Consider the following 19,036-nt stretch of genomic DNA (forward strand, 5'->3'; position numbering starts at 1 on the left):
TGTTAATCTATATGTTATGCTTTGGGTATTTCTTGAAACCAACTTGATGATTTTAATGGGTATTAAATCCGAAAATTCCCTATGAAATTTTAATAGTTTTGAGTTGTATGTTAGATAAAAATTTGGTTAAGTAAATTGACATGCAAATAGATTCTTAAATAATCCAAACTTGTTAAAGTGGTGGGTTTAATTTATTTTTAAATTATGGTGAATTTTTCAAAGGACTATGCTTTAAAAGTTTGAGAAAAATCCTTTGAATTTTCATGATTTAATTAAATCCGAAAATTTCATGAGTAATTGTAATATGAAATTTTGAGGTTTAGAGTGTTCTTGAACTCTTGATAAAAAAAAAAAAAAAGTTAAAGATCTAATAATTATTTTATTAAATCTGAAAATAATATTTAGATGTTATAATTTCAAGTGGGAATCGAAAATAAAAATGTTATACCTTAGAGATTATGATTTTGAAATTTTTATGTGTTAAAGTGAAATTTTGATATGGAATTATGGTGGATAGTTGTTTGTTAGAATTGTTGTGCATGTAATTAATTTTATGTTGGTATGGTTATGAGAAATTAAATTATGTAAAAAAAAGAAAAGAATGTGTAGAGATTGTTAAAATTGGAGGCCATATATATATTGATTTTTATGTTAGCAATTTGTATGAAAATTGTTTGATAGTTCGGTATTATTTTTGTAAATTCATAATTACATGGTTTATTATACATGTTAAATATTCATGCTTAGATTTATTGAGAATGGTTAAAAGTTGGTGTGAATTTTGTTAATTTTGGAGATGATTAGCAAATTAAAAAGTTAAGGGGTTAAAATGTAACTTTCGTAAAAATAAAGGACCAGTCAGTATTTTAACCAAAATTTCAGATTATAGATGTACATAATCTGATGTAGAATGATTTTAAATGATTCTAGTAAGTTTTGGAAAGATTTGAATGTTTTTGCCGAAAACTAGAGTTTTGGGGTTAAATTGTAGTTTTCCAAATTATGAGGGGCTACATGGTATGTTAGCCAAAGTTTCCAGATTATATTTGTTAATAATCTGAAGTAGAATGACTTTGGATATTTTAAGTAATTTTCTCGATTTTAAAATCGATTAGTTTACGAAAGGACCTAAATGGTCAATTTTGAAAAGTTTGAGGATATTTTAGTATTTTAACCAAAAGGGGAATTTAAGCCAATATAGGGTTGTTTTAATTATCTTATGGAATGGTTAGACCCAATATTGAAAGTAAATCCAAATTTTAATATTATTTAGTTCGGTAATTAATGGAATAAGGGTAATGTGATAAAAGGGAAATATGGTAATTTGATTAGTTTAGTGAAACTAATTAAAGAGATAAAAGAAAAAGAATTATTTGTGGTTATTTATGAAAGTCCATAGATGTGGAATGAACCTTGAATTTATTTCAAGTGTTTTCCTGAATCGAACCCGATAGAGTAGGTTCGTAATTCTCGAATAGTCGAGAATGAGAAGGAATTGTGAATCGGTTACGTTGAAATAACGACCGAAAATGATAGTGTTTTGTGAAAAGTTTTTAATGTGATGATTGTTTGTATACGATATGATATCGTATTTATGTGGCTACGTGTTTAGAGGTCGGTAATAGATTTAGAATTCTATTTTGAAATCGACTTAACACGATTCCTGAATATAGATGTGACGGAAAGTCAACTATTGACGGATCAAATTGAAGGAGCACCGGTTGGAATAGACCGAGTGGCTAATAGTGGATCATCGTGGCGTATTTAATTATTTATGGAGCGACAGTCTGTGAGTTTGCATTATTACATGCATACATTAAAGTAATAAAATTACTATTATTACTTTAATGTGGAAAATTAATATCGTAAAGCATTTTAAATATATCGTATATTTATTTTGAGTAAATAAAATTATTATGGAATGAGTCTATGAAACGTGCCATCCTATTTGGGCTATAATAGGACTATGTGATCACTAGTTATTGCATGCATATTTATTTTTACGTAAAGAGGAATGTACTGTGTGAATCTAGACGACGGTCTAGAAGTCTGAGACGACGGTCCAGACATAGCGGGAGAGCTTCTAAGACGACGGTCTAGAACCCCGAACAAGTTAACGGTGACAGAACGATAGAGTTCGGCCGATTGATTTAAGAACTAACGGCGTCATGGAACACTTAATGTTATCGGTCGTTGAGTTCATGAGAAAAGTTGGGAACAGTCTAAACAAAAGTTTAGAACTGTAAAGGATAGTGGAAAATAAACTAGAGTCGAGTGAATCTATGGGTTCAGCCGACTAGTTTATTAATCTAAGTCTGAAAGGAGACTTAGAGGAATATGGATTAGAAACAACATTTCATTCAAAAGCTTTACGTTTCTGTGATTGAACCAGTACTAAATATTTTAATACGACTATTTTATAACGGGTTAAATTATTTAATGTGTGTTTGTAAGTTGTAAACTCACCAGTATATCTGACCCACGTTGTGGAACTATTTTTCAGGAATATTGCCTGTGTCTGGACGAGACTTCATCTTTTTAATTCTTGAAGTCTTCGTTTTGCGTATATGGTATTTGGTCTTATCTTGATCTATAGAGCTGCAGTAGAATAGATAGACAGACGCCTTAGCATGTCAGTATTTGCAATGTTTGCCACGCATGAACTCTGTTTTGTTTTCATCGCACGATTATAATATATTTTAACGACATGCATTAAGGTATTGGAAAATAGTTGCAACCCGGGTACACGGTAGTACCGGGAGTTTTGAGATACAGTGTAAAGGAAACTGTACGCAACTATGTTATGTGTATAATATGGGGCCCAGCGTGGCTATATGCATGATTGCATGTTATCGGTTTTGTAAAAGACGGTATTCGAGGAATACGCGTCAAAACGATAACCAGTAATTGAAAAGTAACGGTTTTAATTTAATGAAATGGTCTGCATAGTGAAATGCAGTTATCACCATAATGAGATGGTGTGTGCATAATGAGACGCATTATTAACCCCAGTGTAGTGGGTATGAAACTTGAATACATTAATTAAATAGGAAATTAATTGTAAAGTTTCATCATGATTTTATCGGAACGTTTTTAAACGGAGATTTTAAAATGTTCGAAAATGTGTTTTGAATTCCGCGAAAAATTTGAAGTGATTTTTAAAGTGTTTTTAAGGCTTGCTACGGGTTTCGGAGCAACCACTCCCATTCCCTAGCGCCGGTCTCGACGCCGAGAATCGGGTCGTGAAAAAGGTGGTATCAGAGCAATGGTCGATGAGTTGGGCCATTGCGTGAAAATGTGTGAGCAATATTCGAAAGAGTCGAATTATTGCATAGTGATAAAGAGTAAAGGCTTAGAAATGTCTATCGTGTTCCTAGGAATTGATTAGTATTCATAGGAATCTACTGCAGCATATAAGAATTCGAATCATGTCTTTGATATGTCATCGTTTTCAAAATCCTCGATCTTCAGCTTTCCCTTAGGAAGTGAGTCTGTGACTATGTGATTATGTGCTTATTTGCAATTCTATGATTCGTTGATTAAAGTTGATTTCGGTTAATGAAAACCGAATATGATTGCATGGTTTTTAGTATTTAAAACGTGCAAAATGTGATGTGTGGAAAGTATGAAAATTAATTGTTTAATTTTTATGTTAAAAGTTATATGGTTTATGTTTGGCTATTCGGTGAGTATATGTTTAAAGAATGATATGTGATTTGTTTGCGCATTTGAATTTGATTGGTTGCTAAGTGAGCAACGTGATTTGATTAGAATGAGTGACTAAATATAAGTAGGAACTCATGTTGTAGAAGTAGAACATGATAAAAAGGAGACTCATGATGAGACCTCTGTTCAGGGTAAAGGAAATGACCCATTACCTATAGTAGGTAAAAATCGCGAACGATAGATAATAATAGATATAGAGACATTGTCGTTGACATCGAATTGATCAACGAAAGAAGAAAGCGAAGAATGATTTTTACAGAGTTGGAAATGTCTAAGGCAACTTATTTAAAGGAGTGTCAAATTATTTTCAAAAGAGTTTTATTATAAACTTGTGATCACAAGGGAATAAAATTTAAATGAGATTTTTTTTTATTTCAAAAAGTGAAAATTTTGAAAGTTTATTGAAAAGAAAAAGGGGACGTCCTATGTTTTAAAGTGAATTTGAGTTTTAAATAAGTTTTGCTGGACATAACTCTGTAGTATCGAAAGAAGTTTGAGATAATCAGCATTGTTCGTGGGACAAAGAATTCAAGTACGTTCCGATATTCAAGTATAAGGAGAAATTCTTATCGAATATCCGGATTTCTACCCGAGTAGAAATTCGATAGCGATAGAGTAGAATTATCAGGTATTTTAGATGATAATACCGATAATGTAAGCTAGGTATATCCTTTGAGATATAAGGATTACGCGGCGGACCGAGCGAATAGATCGATTAAGAGTACGCTAGCGAGATGATGCACTAAAGATAAAGTAGCATAGTACGAAATGTAGAAAGCTATTGAGTGAGCGGTAGCAATTGGGTGTGTAGAACCATCCTATTATAATAAGTAAGTGCGTCGTGGTTAAAGACGATGTTGATACCAAAGTATAATTTCATCTTTTACGAGATATGATGACATGGAAAAGGAGTAATCCTGAAATAAAGAGTAGAGGTGAATAAAGGATTAATAGAAAAGAGTATGGAAAGTGATTACGATCAAAGATAATCGGTAAATCTCGTGTATTGGTCATGAACGGGATTCATGAATTATTTAAAGAAAAATAAGTATAAATGGAAGAATGGATAAGTGAAAGTTAGCATTGAAGCTATATAAAGTGATGAACAAGAATTTAAGGATTGTCGTAGTGAGAATAAAAAATCAAAAGAGAAAAGTGATTAAGAGGCAAAGTGATTGGAATAAGGATGTGTGTTCTCTGACAAATAAAGTCATGAGTAGAAAGTGATGTGATAAGGAGACAAGAAAATTGGGTACCAGTAATATATATTCTGACGCCTAGAAAGGTAGTAGAAGGTTGTATGCGTGTGCTCAAGATAGAGACACGAGTTGTATGATGTAATTGGTGAGATTTTCACGAATTAAAGTGAATGGAATCTCAGGCTGAGAAATTGATTTAGAAAATTTCGAAGCTATGATTACACTGCAAAAACATTACAGAATAGGAAATGTTATGGCAAATGTGTTGAGTACAAAATCTTCGGATAATCTCACGCGTGACGCAAAAGCATTGACTAAATTCTTAACTCGGAAATATTATAATTTCCTAGAGAAAGAATTCTGTGGTAGAAGGAGGTAAGTTCCGGTGTGGGAAATTGATTATTGGCATATGAATTAAGGAGTTATGAAGTAATGAAGTGTATTTGGCGAAAGAATCGTCACAAGTTAATTCTGAAATTGATTCAGATTAAAGAGGAAAAAAAAAAAAAAAAAAAAAAGGGGGCAGAGAATCTAAGGACATTACGAAATAGAAAGTACAGTGACGTAATGGTGTAAGAAAAATCTAAAGGAATAAGATTTGATATAAGAAAGTGGTAAGTACGAGTTTGACAGGTGAAACTCGGAAATTATAGAGATGAGTGAAGGAGTTGTAAAGATGTAGTCAATATGAAAACTGTGAAAGAAATGGGAATAAGAAAAGATAGTGATATTTGGATGAGAACGCAGTGGAAATGATAGGTAGAGTCGGTAAACATTAACGAGAAAGTAAAAGTAATTAATGAGATAAGGACCAATGAAAGAATTTTATATATTGGAAAAGAGAAGATGTAAAGTATCAGAGTAGCGCAGTGGAAGCGCAAAGGATTTATATTTTACATTAAAATGAGTAACTGGTAAGCACAAACGAGTTTTAAGCAATTCGAGGACGAATTGTTTTTAAGTGGGGGAGAATGTAATACCCCGAAAATTTAAGGATGTAATTTTAAAAGATCGGACGGTGAGATTAGTCCCGTTGACGTATGAGCCGGGAGTAGAAAAGTCAATTTGACGATGTAAGGTCATAATCGAGTCAAATTGTGTGAATTATGTGATTACGTGTTAGAAATAGATTGCGTGCTATTTATTATGTGCAGTGGCATTTTCGTAAATAAATGCAAAATATTTTAAAATGAGTTTTAAAATATTGTAAAATAGGTTAAATATGAAATTTGACTTTTTAAGTTAAAATAAATAAGAATGCATCGGAATTGGTTTCCGAGAAAATATTATTTATGTTAAAAACCGTTAAAATAGTATGTAATTAATTAATCATAAAAATAAATATACTATAAAATATAGTGTAGAGACTAAAAGGAGAACAAATGGGGTGTAAGGGTTGTGACACATGTAGATACATGTGTCATGGAAACAAAAAGGGGTTGTAGAGATTGTGACACATGTAGATATATGTGTCATGCAAGAAGAAGGAATTTATAAAAGTATGACACATGTTAAAACATGTGTCATGTGTAGAGACAAAAGAATTAAAAAAGGGTTTGATTTTTCTTTAAAGATGACACATGTTATGCTATGTGTCACTTGGATAAAACAACTTGGTGACTAAGTTACTAAATAAAGTTATGGAAGGATTATAGTTAAAGAAACAAATAAAGTTAGGGATTAAAAGGGTGCTTTTGACTTGCTATTTTCGGATATTTCTAGAGGAAAGAGAATTTTCCTATTTTAGTTAGACAACTTCATCTTCTTCATTGTGTTTTCTCTTTCATTAAACTTCACCCCCAAAAACTCATAAACCACCATTTTTACTCAAGTTTAAGCTTAAAATCAAGGTATTTTCTTGTACTAATAGTTTATACATGCTTTACAAATGGTTTTGATGGTGTTTTGAGTTTTAATTTCGAATTCTATTTAGTGATTAATAATTATTTCGGGATTAATTAAAAAGTATCAAAACTTGATTTTAATTTATGAGTTTGATGTTAATAAGTGAGTAGAAGCTTTATGGGTGTTTATGTGTTAAATTCGTTCTTATGTGGGTATGAACTCAAAGCTTTAAAAACTTAAAATTTCTTCTTGAATAAGTGTATTTAGGATGATCAACTACTTGGGTATCTATTATTTTCAAATTTTGAGGTGTTAATCTATATGTTATGCTTTGGGTATTTCTTGAAACCAACTTGATGATTTTAATGGGTATTAAATCCGAAAATTCCCTATGAAATTTTAATAGTTTTGAGTTGTATGTTAGATAAAAATTTGGTTAAGTAAATTGACATGCAAATAGATTCTTAAATAATCCAAACTTGTTAAAGTGGTGGGTTTAATTTATTTTTAAATTATGGTGAATTTTTCAAAGGACTATGCTTTAAAAGTTTGAGAAAAATCCTTTGAATTTTCATGATTTAATTAAATCCGAAAATTTCATGAGTAATTGTAATATGAAATTTTGAGGTTTAGAGTGTTCTTGAACTCTTGATAAAAAAAAAAAAAAAGTTAAAGATCTAATAATTATTTTATTAAATCTGAAAATAATATTTAGATGTTATAATTTCAAGTGGGAATCGAAAATAAAAATGTTATACCTTAGAGATTATGATTTTGAAATTTTTATGTGTTAAAGTGAAATTTTGATATGGAATTATGGTGGATAGTTGTTTGTTAGAATTGTTGTGCATGTAATTAATTTTATGTTGGTATGGTTATGAGAAATTAAATTATGTAAAAAAAAGAAAAGAATGTGTAGAGATTGTTAAAATTGGAGGCCATATATATATTGATTTTTATGTTAGCAATTTGTATGAAAATTGTTTGATAGTTCGGTATTATTTTTGTAAATTCATAATTACATGGTTTATTATACATGTTAAATATTCATGCTTAGATTTATTGAGAATGGTTAAAAGTTGGTGTGAATTTTGTTAATTTTGGAGATGATTAGCAAATTAAAAAGTTAAGGGGTTAAAATGTAACTTTCGTAAAAATAAAGGACCAGTCAGTATTTTAACCAAAATTTCAGATTATAGATGTACATAATCTGATGTAGAATGATTTTAAATGATTCTAGTAAGTTTTGGAAAGATTTGAATGTTTTTGCCGAAAACTAGAGTTTTGGGGTTAAATTGTAGTTTTCCAAATTATGAGGGGCTACATGGTATGTTAGCCAAAGTTTCCAGATTATATTTGTTAATAATCTGAAGTAGAATGACTTTGGATATTTTAAGTAATTTTCTCGATTTTAAAATCGATTAGTTTACGAAAGGACCTAAATGGTCAATTTTGAAAAGTTTGAGGATATTTTAGTATTTTAACCAAAAGGGGAATTTAAGCCAATATAGGGTTGTTTTAATTATCTTATGGAATGGTTAGACCCAATATTGAAAGTAAATCCAAATTTTAATATTATTTAGTTCGGTAATTAATGGAATAAGGGTAATGTGATAAAAGGGAAATATGGTAATTTGATTAGTTTAGTGAAACTAATTAAAGAGATAAAAGAAAAAGAATTATTTGTGGTTATTTATGAAAGTCCATAGATGTGGAATGAACCTTGAATTTATTTCAAGTGTTTTCCTGAATCGAACCCGATAGAGTAGGTTCGTAATTCTCGAATAGTCGAGAATGAGAAGGAATTGTGAATCGGTTACGTTGAAATAACGACCGAAAATGATAGTGTTTTGTGAAAAGTTTTTAATGTGATGATTGTTTGTATACGATATGATATCGTATTTATGTGGCTACGTGTTTAGAGGTCGGTAATAGATTTAGAATTCTATTTTGAAATCGACTTAACACGATTCCTGAATATAGATGTGACGGAAAGTCAACTATTGACGGATCAAATTGAAGGAGCACCGGTTGGAATAGACCGAGTGGCTAATAGTGGATCATCGTGGCGTATTTAATTATTTATGGAGCGACAGTCTGTGAGTTTGCATTATTACATGCATACATTAAAGTAATAAAATTACTATTATTACTTTAATGTGGAAAATTAATATCGTAAAGCATTTTAAATATATCGTATATTTATTTTGAGTAAATAAAATTATTATGGAATGAGTCTATGAAACGTGCCATCCTATTTGGGCTATAATAGGACTATGTGATCACTAGTTATTGCATGCATATTTATTTTTACGTAAAGAGGAATGTACTGTGTGAATCTAGACGACGGTCTAGAAGTCTGAGACGACGGTCCAGACATAGCGGGAGAGCTTCTAAGACGACGGTCTAGAACCCCGAACAAGTTAACGGTGACAGAACGATAGAGTTCGGCCGATTGATTTAAGAACTAACGGCGTCATGGAACACTTAATGTTATCGGTCGTTGAGTTCATGAGAAAAGTTGGGAACAGTCTAAACAAAAGTTTAGAACTGTAAAGGATAGTGGAAAATAAACTAGAGTCGAGTGAATCTATGGGTTCAGCCGACTAGTTTATTAATCTAAGTCTGAAAGGAGACTTAGAGGAATATGGATTAGAAACAACATTTCATTCAAAAGCTTTACGTTTCTGTGATTGAACCAGTACTAAATATTTTAATACGACTATTTTATAACGGGTTAAATTATTTAATGTGTGTTTGTAAGTTGTAAACTCACCAGTATATCTGACCCACGTTGTGGAACTATTTTTCAGGAATATTGCCTGTGTCTGGACGAGACTTCATCTTTTTAATTCTTGAAGTCTTCGTTTTGCGTATATGGTATTTGGTCTTATCTTGATCTATAGAGCTGCAGTAGAATAGATAGACAGACGCCTTAGCATGTCAGTATTTGCAATGTTTGCCACGCATGAACTCTGTTTTGTTTTCATCGCACGATTATAATATATTTTAACGACATGCATTAAGGTATTGGAAAATAGTTGCAACCCGGGTACACGGTAGTACCGGGAGTTTTGAGATACAGTGTAAAGGAAACTGTACGCAACTATGTTATGTGTATAATATGGGGCCCAGCGTGGCTATATGCATGATTGCATGTTATCGGTTTTGTAAAAGACGGTATTCGAGGAATACGCGTCAAAACGATAACCAGTAATTGAAAAGTAACGGTTTTAATTTAATGAAATGGTCTGCATAGTGAAATGCAGTTATCACCATAATGAGATGGTGTGTGCATAATGAGACGCATTATTAACCCCAGTGTAGTGGGTATGAAACTTGAATACATTAATTAAATAGGAAATTAATTGTAAAGTTTCATCATGATTTTATCGGAACGTTTTTAAACGGAGATTTTAAAATGTTCGAAAATGTGTTTTGAATTCCGCGAAAAATTTGAAGTGATTTTTAAAGTGTTTTTAAGGCTTGCTACGGGTTTCGGAGCAACCACTCCCATTCCCTAGCGCCGGTCTCGACGCCGAGAATCGGGTCGTGACAAAGATCCACACAGCGAAATGCTGAAAAAGATACTAGAATCTGTACAGGCAAATCTTGACAGATTGGCTAGTGAAGCCAAAAGAACAAACGACAGGCACGAAGAAACTATGAAAATGCTAAGGGAAAACTTCAGCCCTACAGCTCCCAGAAGAAGGGAAAGAACAGAAAATGCAAACCCAGGCCGACGAGAGACAAGGGCAGAAAACAACAAAAGCAAGGAACCCCGGACCAGAGGAAACGAAGAAAGGAACGAAGCAAGAAACCAGCGAGAAAAAACCAGCGACGAGGAAAGTCCTGACAGAGAAAAATCTAACGAGGAATCGCCGGAAGCACCCAGAAATGAGCACAACCAGGAGGACGCCCTGTAATACCCCTAATTTTCAAAATATGGAATTTTTGAAAATGCGGTGAATTGGAAATTAGCGGCGGTAGAGTACCGGCTTAGAAATTATTTTTCCGGTGTTTAAATGCATGTGATTGATTTATTTGTGATATGTGATTAATTATTTAAATGTTTACGTGTGCATGGCTACGAAAATTGATTTATTGTGCATGGGTGGCATTTTCGTAATTTTCGGCCATTAAATGATAAAACCGATTTAAATAATTAAAATGTTAAGAAAAATAAATTATAAATATATTTGCTCAAGATTTGATCATATAAGAAATTAATTTAGTTCGGAAACGTTTTTCGAGAAAGATTTTACGGAACTTCGAAAACCGTAAAAATAATTTAAATAAGCTAAGATTAGCTTAACTTGGGGAGAAAGCAAGTGTGTGTGAGATGACACATATTGGACACTTGTCAACATGCATGTAGCCTAGGAGTTGAGCTAATGATTGCAATTAAAAAAGGTTAATTAGACCCCACAATTTTTCTATCTAAAATGCTATAAGTGGAAAATCTTTTTCTTCCCCACTTTCTTAGGAGAAAAAGTAAGATTTTAGAGAAAACCCAAAAGTCATTCTTTTCTCTTGTCTTGGCCGAACCATTCCCTAAGAAAATAACAAACCCATTATTTTTTTTAACTCAAGCTCTTGTTAAGGTAAGATTAAAAGCTTTTAAATGGGTGTTATGTGATTGTTGTTTTGTGAATTCTTATTCTTCTCCTTCTTCTTGGGTTTTATGCTTTAATGGAAGGTTTCTTTAAAGTTTTAAAAGTGTGATCTTTCTTTCAAAATGTATTTTCTTAAGAGGGTTAAAATGTGGGTGTTGTTTGTTTTTGAAAATTTCGGATTTAATAAAATTTTAGTTCAAGTGTTTAAAACTTACATGCAATCAAGGATTATGGCTTTAATGAGTAAGATTAAACATGGGTAAGAGTTGGTTTTAAAAGATTCAAAGTTTTTCTAGTAGTTAAGTGTTAAATTTTAACTTGAACAAGTGTTTAAACTAAGCTTTAAAAAAAATGCTGGAAATTTATATTTGAGTATTAAAAGGTTGGTTTTTAAGAAAAATTAAGGGTTTTAAAAAGAAAATTTAAAGGGTTGAATTGTGGTGTTAAAAAGGCCGAATATTTTCATGATTTTTCATGAAGTAGGGTTTTGAAATTTCAAGATTTAAAGTGATTTAAAATTTCTTAAGAAATTTGGAGGTTTCAAAGATCAAAGTGTGAAAATTTAATAATTTTCTTTAAAACCGAAAATAATAAGGTTAAAGGGGAATATTTATGAGATACATTGTTTTGAATTTAAAAGTTGTTAAAAAGGGTGATCATGTGTGAAATGTGTCTAAGATTTTGAAATAAAAATTTATGGGTAATTAGTTTGTAATTGCCGAATAGTGTTGTGATTTTCTATTCCTTGATAATTTGTTAGGATCATTAAAGTGTTTACATGATGATTTAGATTGTTTAAAAGATCAATTTAAATATGATGCATGATTTGATGTTTGATAAAATGTGTTAGTGGATTTTTGGTTGAGATGCCGAATATATGTATGTAATTCTTCCATGATTTTGTGGCATATTTTAGGTAATTTTTGTATGTTATATATATATGTTAAGTTGTGTAGCATGCTATGTTGAAATGAAATCAATGATAGAAATTTATAGCATATATTGATTTAATTTCGTTATGGCCGAATATGTTAGAAAATATTATTGAGAAATTTTAAGTGATATGTTGTGGTTTACATGTTGATGGTATGGAGATTGCTAGATAAATTGTGTTGGTTGTGAATTGCATGAAATGGTGTAGGTATATACCTAGGATGCAAATGTTTAAAAATATGTTTGAGTGATAAATAGTGTTAGCCGAATAAATGAAAATGTAATTAAATGATTTGTATTGTTTATATGGCATGTTATTTGGTGATTAGATGAGATTGAAATTATGTTTATATGTTATGGGGGTTAAATATTTGAAATGATAAATTTTGGCTAAAAGCCGAATGGATCCTTGATTTAAAAGAAATTTTTACTTTTAAATTTCTTGATTAATTGTTGAGTTAATAAGTATGCCATGGAAATGTTTAATTGTTAAAAATTGTGTTATATGGTAAATTTGATATGTTGGCCGAATAGTTGGCCATTTGATGTATGATTGTTTAATTGTTTGTGATGTGGTTAGTATTGTGTATTTAATCTAGTGTGATTAAATATTTTAGTAGAGTTAAAATTCATTCAATTTGAAATTGATTGGCTAATTTTGGTATAGGTGGTTTAGAGAGTGAGGTGGTGGTCGGCGAACCACTACTGGCCGGTAAACGGAGCACGGTGTCTCTGTTTAACCGAGCCAAGATTTGGTCGGGTTGAAACCGAACCAAAATGGACCAAGGCCAAGAAAGGGGCCAAAACCGTAATTAGATCCCGGACTAGAACTTTGGACTTTTATTTAGACTTGACTAAATAATTTGGACCCAAAGTTAAAAAGTTAATAAGGTAAGTAATTAATTAAAATTTGGTAAAAAGGGACTAAAAGGCAAGATTTGAAAGTATAAGGACTAATATGTCCTAAATGGATTTTTGGTGGACTTAAAAGGTAAGTGAAACCTTGAATTTGTTTAATTAAAAGTTTTTAAGATTCTAAACTTTTAATTTGGGCTTGGACCCGAAAGATTCATATTTTTAAATAAGTTGGAATTAATTAGTTAGATATAAACTAATTAATGTTTTATTTAATTAAAATTGGAAAATTTTAATTAAAGGATGTATATATGTATATTGTATTTTTATAAAAGAGGATTTGAAATAAGAGTATTTTGGAATATGGAAAATTTATAAGGACCGAATAATATTTTTAAAATATGGGAATTTTTCCGAAAGGATAAAATGGTAAAATTTACCTAAAATTTAGATGGACCAAATTATGAATTTAATTGGATTCCTAAGATTGAACCCGATACGTAGTGTGTGTACGGGCCACGATGTCGATCGTGATGATTAGTGGGAAACGTTTTGATTATCAAACGTTTAGAGAATTGACGAAAGGTCAATCTCGGAATGCGAGGCATTCACGGGGCAATAATTGAATAATTGCCGAGGAGCTAAATGGGGATTAGCGTGCGTAAATAATTGTGGAACGACAGTCTGTGAGTTTGCATTATTACATGCATACATTAAAGTAATAAAATTATAATTATTACTTTAATGTGGGGAATTAATATCATAAAGCATTTTAAATATATCGTATATTTATTTTGAGTAAGTAAAATTATTATGGCATGAGTCTATGAAACGTACCATCCTATTTGGGCTATAATAGGACTATGTGATCACTAGTTATTGCATGCATATTTATTTTTACGTAAAGAGGAGTGTACTGTGTGAATCTAGGCGACGGTCTAGAAGTCTGAGACGACGGTCCAGACATTGCGGGAGAGCTTCTAAGACGACGGTCTAGAACCCCGAACAAGTTAACGGCGATGGAACGATAGAGTTCGGCCGATTGATTTAAGAACTAACGGCGTCATGGAACACTTAATGTTATCGGTCGTTGAGTTCATAAGAAAAGTTGGAAACAGTCTAAACAAAAGTTTAGAACTGTAAAGGATAGTGGAAAATAAACTAGAGTCGAGTGAATCTACGGGATCAGCCGACTAGTTTATTATTCTAAGTCTGAAAGGAGACTTAGAGGAATATGGATTAGAAAATGCATTTCATTTCAAAAGCTTTAACGTTTCTGTGATTGAACCGGTAGTATATATTTAAATATATCTATTTTATGACGAGTTAAATTATTTAATGTGTGTTTGTAAGATGTCAACTCACCAGTATATCTGACCCCGTTGTTGTACCAATTTTTCAGGTACGTAGACTGTCATTTTGGTGAGGCTTCATATTCTTGTTTCATGAAGTCTCTATTTTGGGCGATGTGGTATTTTGTAAATACTTTCCTATCTTAGCGTTGCAGTAGAAATGTCTAGATAGACGGAACTCCTTATCATGCTTTATTTTGCGATGAATTGCCACGATAATACTCTGTTTAATTATCATCGCTTTGTTATTATTATATTTATATATGCATGCTTGTTATGGTTATTTTGTGATGCCTCTCGGGTATTTGAGATACCGAGATAAATGTGGAAAACAGTAAATGAAACTGTTGGCATCGAAACAAAATGTATATGTGGGCCCGACGTGGCATAAATGAAATTTGCATGTCTCACCCTAAAAACGAATTGAAAAAGGGTTATAAAAGTTGACATGTTGTGAAAAAGGAAAAGAGGTCCCATGAAGTGGGTGACCTAGAATTTATGTTTCGGAATTTAAAATGTATGATTTTATTCCGCGAAAAATTTATAGTGAATTTCGAAACAAATTTATATGAGAAAACTTTTTAAAGAAAAGTTAAATTGTTTTAATGGGAAAAATGGATTTTATTTTAAGGCTTGCTACGGGTTTCGGAGCAACCACTCCCATTCCCTAGCGCCGGTCTCGATCCGGGAATCGGGTCGTGACAAAGGTGGTATCAGAGCAATGGTTGATTAATTGGGCCATTGCGTGAGAAAGTGATTTTATTTTCGAAAAGAAAATCGAAAATTTTTGAGAAATGAAAAATTGTGATTTTATTTCGATGTGCGAATCGAAAATTTTTGATGATGTGGCGTTATGTGAAAAGTTGAGTTGTTTATCGAGTTCCTAGGAAGGAATGAGTATCCCTAGGAAATCTACTGCAGCAAAATAGGAAATCGATGTCATGTCTTGACTAAGTTATCGTTTTTCAAAATTCTATTCCGTAGTGTTCCCTAGGAATTGAATTTGTGATGTTGTGGTTAAACGATAATGTGATTTTGTGATTGATTGCAATTACGTGATTTAATGCTTGAAAATGTGATTTGGTGATTAATTGCAATTGTTTGATGTGATAATTGGGAATGTGATTTTGTGAATATATGCAATTACGTGATTGATAATTGAGATTCGATTGGGTTATTGAAACCGAAAATTTGTGGTGTAATTGCTATGTGAAAAATATGCAAAGTGAGTATGTGATTTAATTTTTGCATGATATGTTGGTTGAACCGAAATGTGTTCGGTGATAATGTGAAAATTGTGATTGTTGTGTGTTTAATGTGCACGGGATTCACATGGGTTTTATTTTGTGACAGTATGTCTAGATTTTCGGATAACATGTCACAAGGGAATCGGTATGTTGCGGATGCCGGATCGGTTAATGTGAATGTAGAGCAGTTTTTGAGAAGTGTGACCCCGGAAACCGCAAATGCTGAAAATGGTAGTAATGCTATTGGAAATGGCTTTCAATCGGAATCGGTTGGGTTGCAACCACCGAACCCTAGCTTTAGAGCCGATTGGTTCACCAAGGGAGTGGACAAGTTTAAGGAAGCTAAGATGAATGCTATAGAGGCTAAGGAAAGGGTTGCCGAAGCCTTAGATGATGTGGCTAGAACCGAGAGCCGTGAGAGGTATAGGTATGTGTTGTTGGGAGGTTATCTCGATACTTTGACTAGGGGAAGCAAGTCGGTTCGAGAGTATATGGAGGAGTTCATGAGGTTTAATTCAGCGGTACCGGATTTGATGATGAATACGGAGGATGTTCATTCCCGTTTCATTTACGGTTTAGGTGATGAGTTTTACGGATTGTTGAATGAGAGGGCGAGACCACTTCCGTACTTGTATGGACGTGCGTTAGCATTAGAGGAGTATATGTTAGCCCGAGGAACACCACCGCAAGCTTATTTTTATCCCTATACCGAGAATCCTATTTTTGGAGCGATGATACCCGATGATGAGGAGCAAGAGAAGGATCCGGAAGAAGACCCGGAGGAGGATCCCGAGGAGTATGTTCCGTTGGATTAGGAGTGAGATTTAGATCTCAGGAGTAGCGACAGGTATTTTTTAAGATTAAGTTACGTTTTAAGTTTAAAGTTAGATAATGGGTAAATAGAATTAATAGTATGATAAAATGAGTAGAAAACAAAATAATAAGAATGAAGCATGAATGAAAAAGGTAAAATGGAATTAGTAAAATAAATTCACTCAATGAATTAGTAATTGGAGTAATATAGTATAAATAAAAAAAAATATGGAGTATAATTCGGTTGTAGAATGGAATGTGAATTTTTCGGTAAATAAATAAAATAATGAAATAAAATAAAGAGAAAGGGCAATAGAAATCATAAGAGAAATTTAGGATTAAGAAAATCTTAATTATTCTCGGAGTACAAATCCAAAAAGTAACTTACGAAAATTTTTCTATGAAATTTTTAAAGTTTGTATTTAAAAACGGTATAGCAAGCTCGGACCCAACATAAAGTATTTGGCATGCATGTAAAATTTTGAAAATGCATAAAGGTAATATTTACATTCATCATGAAAATAAATTTAAAAGAGAAATGCAACTCTTTGATAGTGAGAGCCGTCATTATCCCGAGCTACGGTTATATGAGAAGTGATGAGCGAAAATTTTATGTTTTCAAGAAAAAGTTGTGTCGGCCAAAATTTAAAAAAAAAAATAAATTTTTGGAGAATTTTAAAGTGAGTAAAAACGGGTAAGTACTCCCGGAAATAATGAAAATTTTGTATAACTAAAATTTTTATTTGGTTAAGTGTGTCACATTCTAAAATCTTTAGAATAATGTGAATGAGTTATTTCTAAAGAAAAATATATGTATGATTTGGAAAGTTTATAGAAAAACATTTAAAATAAGTAAGGAAGTAATAGAAGATAAAAATGGTATAGACATTATATGGTTATCCTAATTGAATACAGGATAATTGGGTAGTTAAGTGATAACCATAAGCTAGTTAAACTTGACTATAGAAATCCCATGAAAATATTAAGATTTGGGGTAGATGTTATTTTGGTGGTATGCTTAAGTTAAGACTAAGTATAGCCTTAGCAAGTATGTCTTAGTATGTGAGAATTTCCGTAAAGAAATGTTGTGGTGTGAAAGGTAGAGTACCTTTGTGTCGGAAAAAGTTCCGAGTTACGGAAATGGAAAAAGAAAGGTATAAAGTTGAAAGGAAAAAGGATTATGAAAATTCGAGGACGAATTTTTATAAGGGGGAGTGAATGTAATACCCCTAATTTTCAAAATATGGAATTTTTGAAAATGCGGTGAATTGGAAATTAGCGGCGGTAGAGTACCGGCTTAGAAATTATTTTTCCGGTGTTTAAATGCATGTGATTGATTTATTTGTGATATGTGATTAATTATTTAAATGTTTACGTGTGCATGGCTACGAAAATTGATTTATTGTGCATGGGTGGCATTTTCGTAATTTTCGGCCATTAAATGATAAAACCGATTTAAATAATTAAAATGTTAAGAAAAATAAATTATAAATATATTTGCTCAAGATTTGATCATATAAGAAATTAATTTAGTTCGGAAACGTTTTTCGAGAAAGATTTTACGGAACTTCGAAAACCGTAAAAATAATTTAAATAAGCTAAGATTAGCTTAACTTGGGGAGAAAGCAAGTGTGTGTGAGATGACACATATTGGACACTTGTCAACATGCATGTAGCCTAGGAGTTGAGCTAATGATTGCAATTAAAAAAGGTTAATTAGACCCCACAATTTTTCTATCTAAAATGTTATAAGTGGAAAATCTTTTTCTTCCCCACTTTCTTAGGAGAAAAAGTAAGATTTTAGAGAAAACCCAAAAGTCATTCTTTTCTCTTGTCTTGGCCGAACCATTCCCTAAGAAAATAACAAACCCATTATTTTTTTTAACTCAAGCTCTTGTTAAGGTAAGATTAAAAGCTTTTAAATGGGTGTTATGTGATTGTTGTTTTGTGAATTCTTATTCTTCTCCTTCTTCTTGGGTTTTATGCTTTAATGGAAGGTTTCTTTAAAGTTTTAAAAGTGTGATCTTTCTTTCAAAATGTATTTTCTTAAGAGGGTTAAAATGTGGGTGTTGTTTGTTTTTGAAAATTTCGGATTTAATAAAATTTTAGTTCAAGTGTTTAAAACTTACATGCAATCAAGGATTATGGCTTTAATGAGTAAGATTAAACATGGGTAAGAGTTGGTTTTAAAAGATTCAAAGTTTTTCTAGTAGTTAAGTGTTAAATTTTAACTTGAACAAGTGTTTAAACTAAGCTTTAAAAAAAATGCTGGAAATTTATATTTGAGTATTAAAAGGTTGGTTTTTAAGAAAAATTAAGGGTTTTAAAAAGAAAATTTAAAGGGTTGAATTGTGGTGTTAAAAAGGCCGAATATTTTCATGATTTTTCATGAAGTAGGGTTTTGAAATTTCAAGATTTAAAGTGATTTAAAATTTCTTAAGAAATTTGGA

At 31.8% G+C, this 19,036-nt stretch overlaps 3 long non-coding RNA genes across 3 annotated transcripts; all 3 read left to right on the forward strand.

Annotated features, from left to right (window-relative positions):
• The first annotated feature begins 418 nt into the window (after nucleotides 1-418).
• Nucleotides 419-2,971, forward strand: LOC126673662 (uncharacterized). The gene is made up of 2 exons (XR_007639350.1): nucleotides 419-1,789; nucleotides 2,504-2,971. It is a non-coding gene; the product is annotated as an uncharacterized LOC126673662 (long non-coding RNA).
• Nucleotides 2,972-5,432: 2,461 nt separating this feature from the next.
• On the forward strand, nucleotides 5,433-14,809 carry LOC130015205 (uncharacterized). The gene is made up of 2 exons (XR_008790259.1): nucleotides 5,433-6,775; nucleotides 14,577-14,809. It is a non-coding gene; the product is annotated as an uncharacterized LOC130015205 (long non-coding RNA).
• On the forward strand, nucleotides 7,499-10,051 carry LOC126673661 (uncharacterized). Its single transcript, XR_007639349.2, has 2 exons — nucleotides 7,499-8,869; nucleotides 9,584-10,051. It is a non-coding gene; the product is annotated as an uncharacterized LOC126673661 (long non-coding RNA).
• Nucleotides 14,810-19,036: the final 4,227 nt, after the last annotated feature.

The sequence above is a fragment of the Mercurialis annua genome, linkage group LG3 (assembly GCF_937616625.2).
Source record: "Mercurialis annua linkage group LG3, ddMerAnnu1.2, whole genome shotgun sequence".
In the NCBI taxonomy this organism is placed as follows: domain Eukaryota; kingdom Viridiplantae; phylum Streptophyta; class Magnoliopsida; order Malpighiales; family Euphorbiaceae; genus Mercurialis; species Mercurialis annua.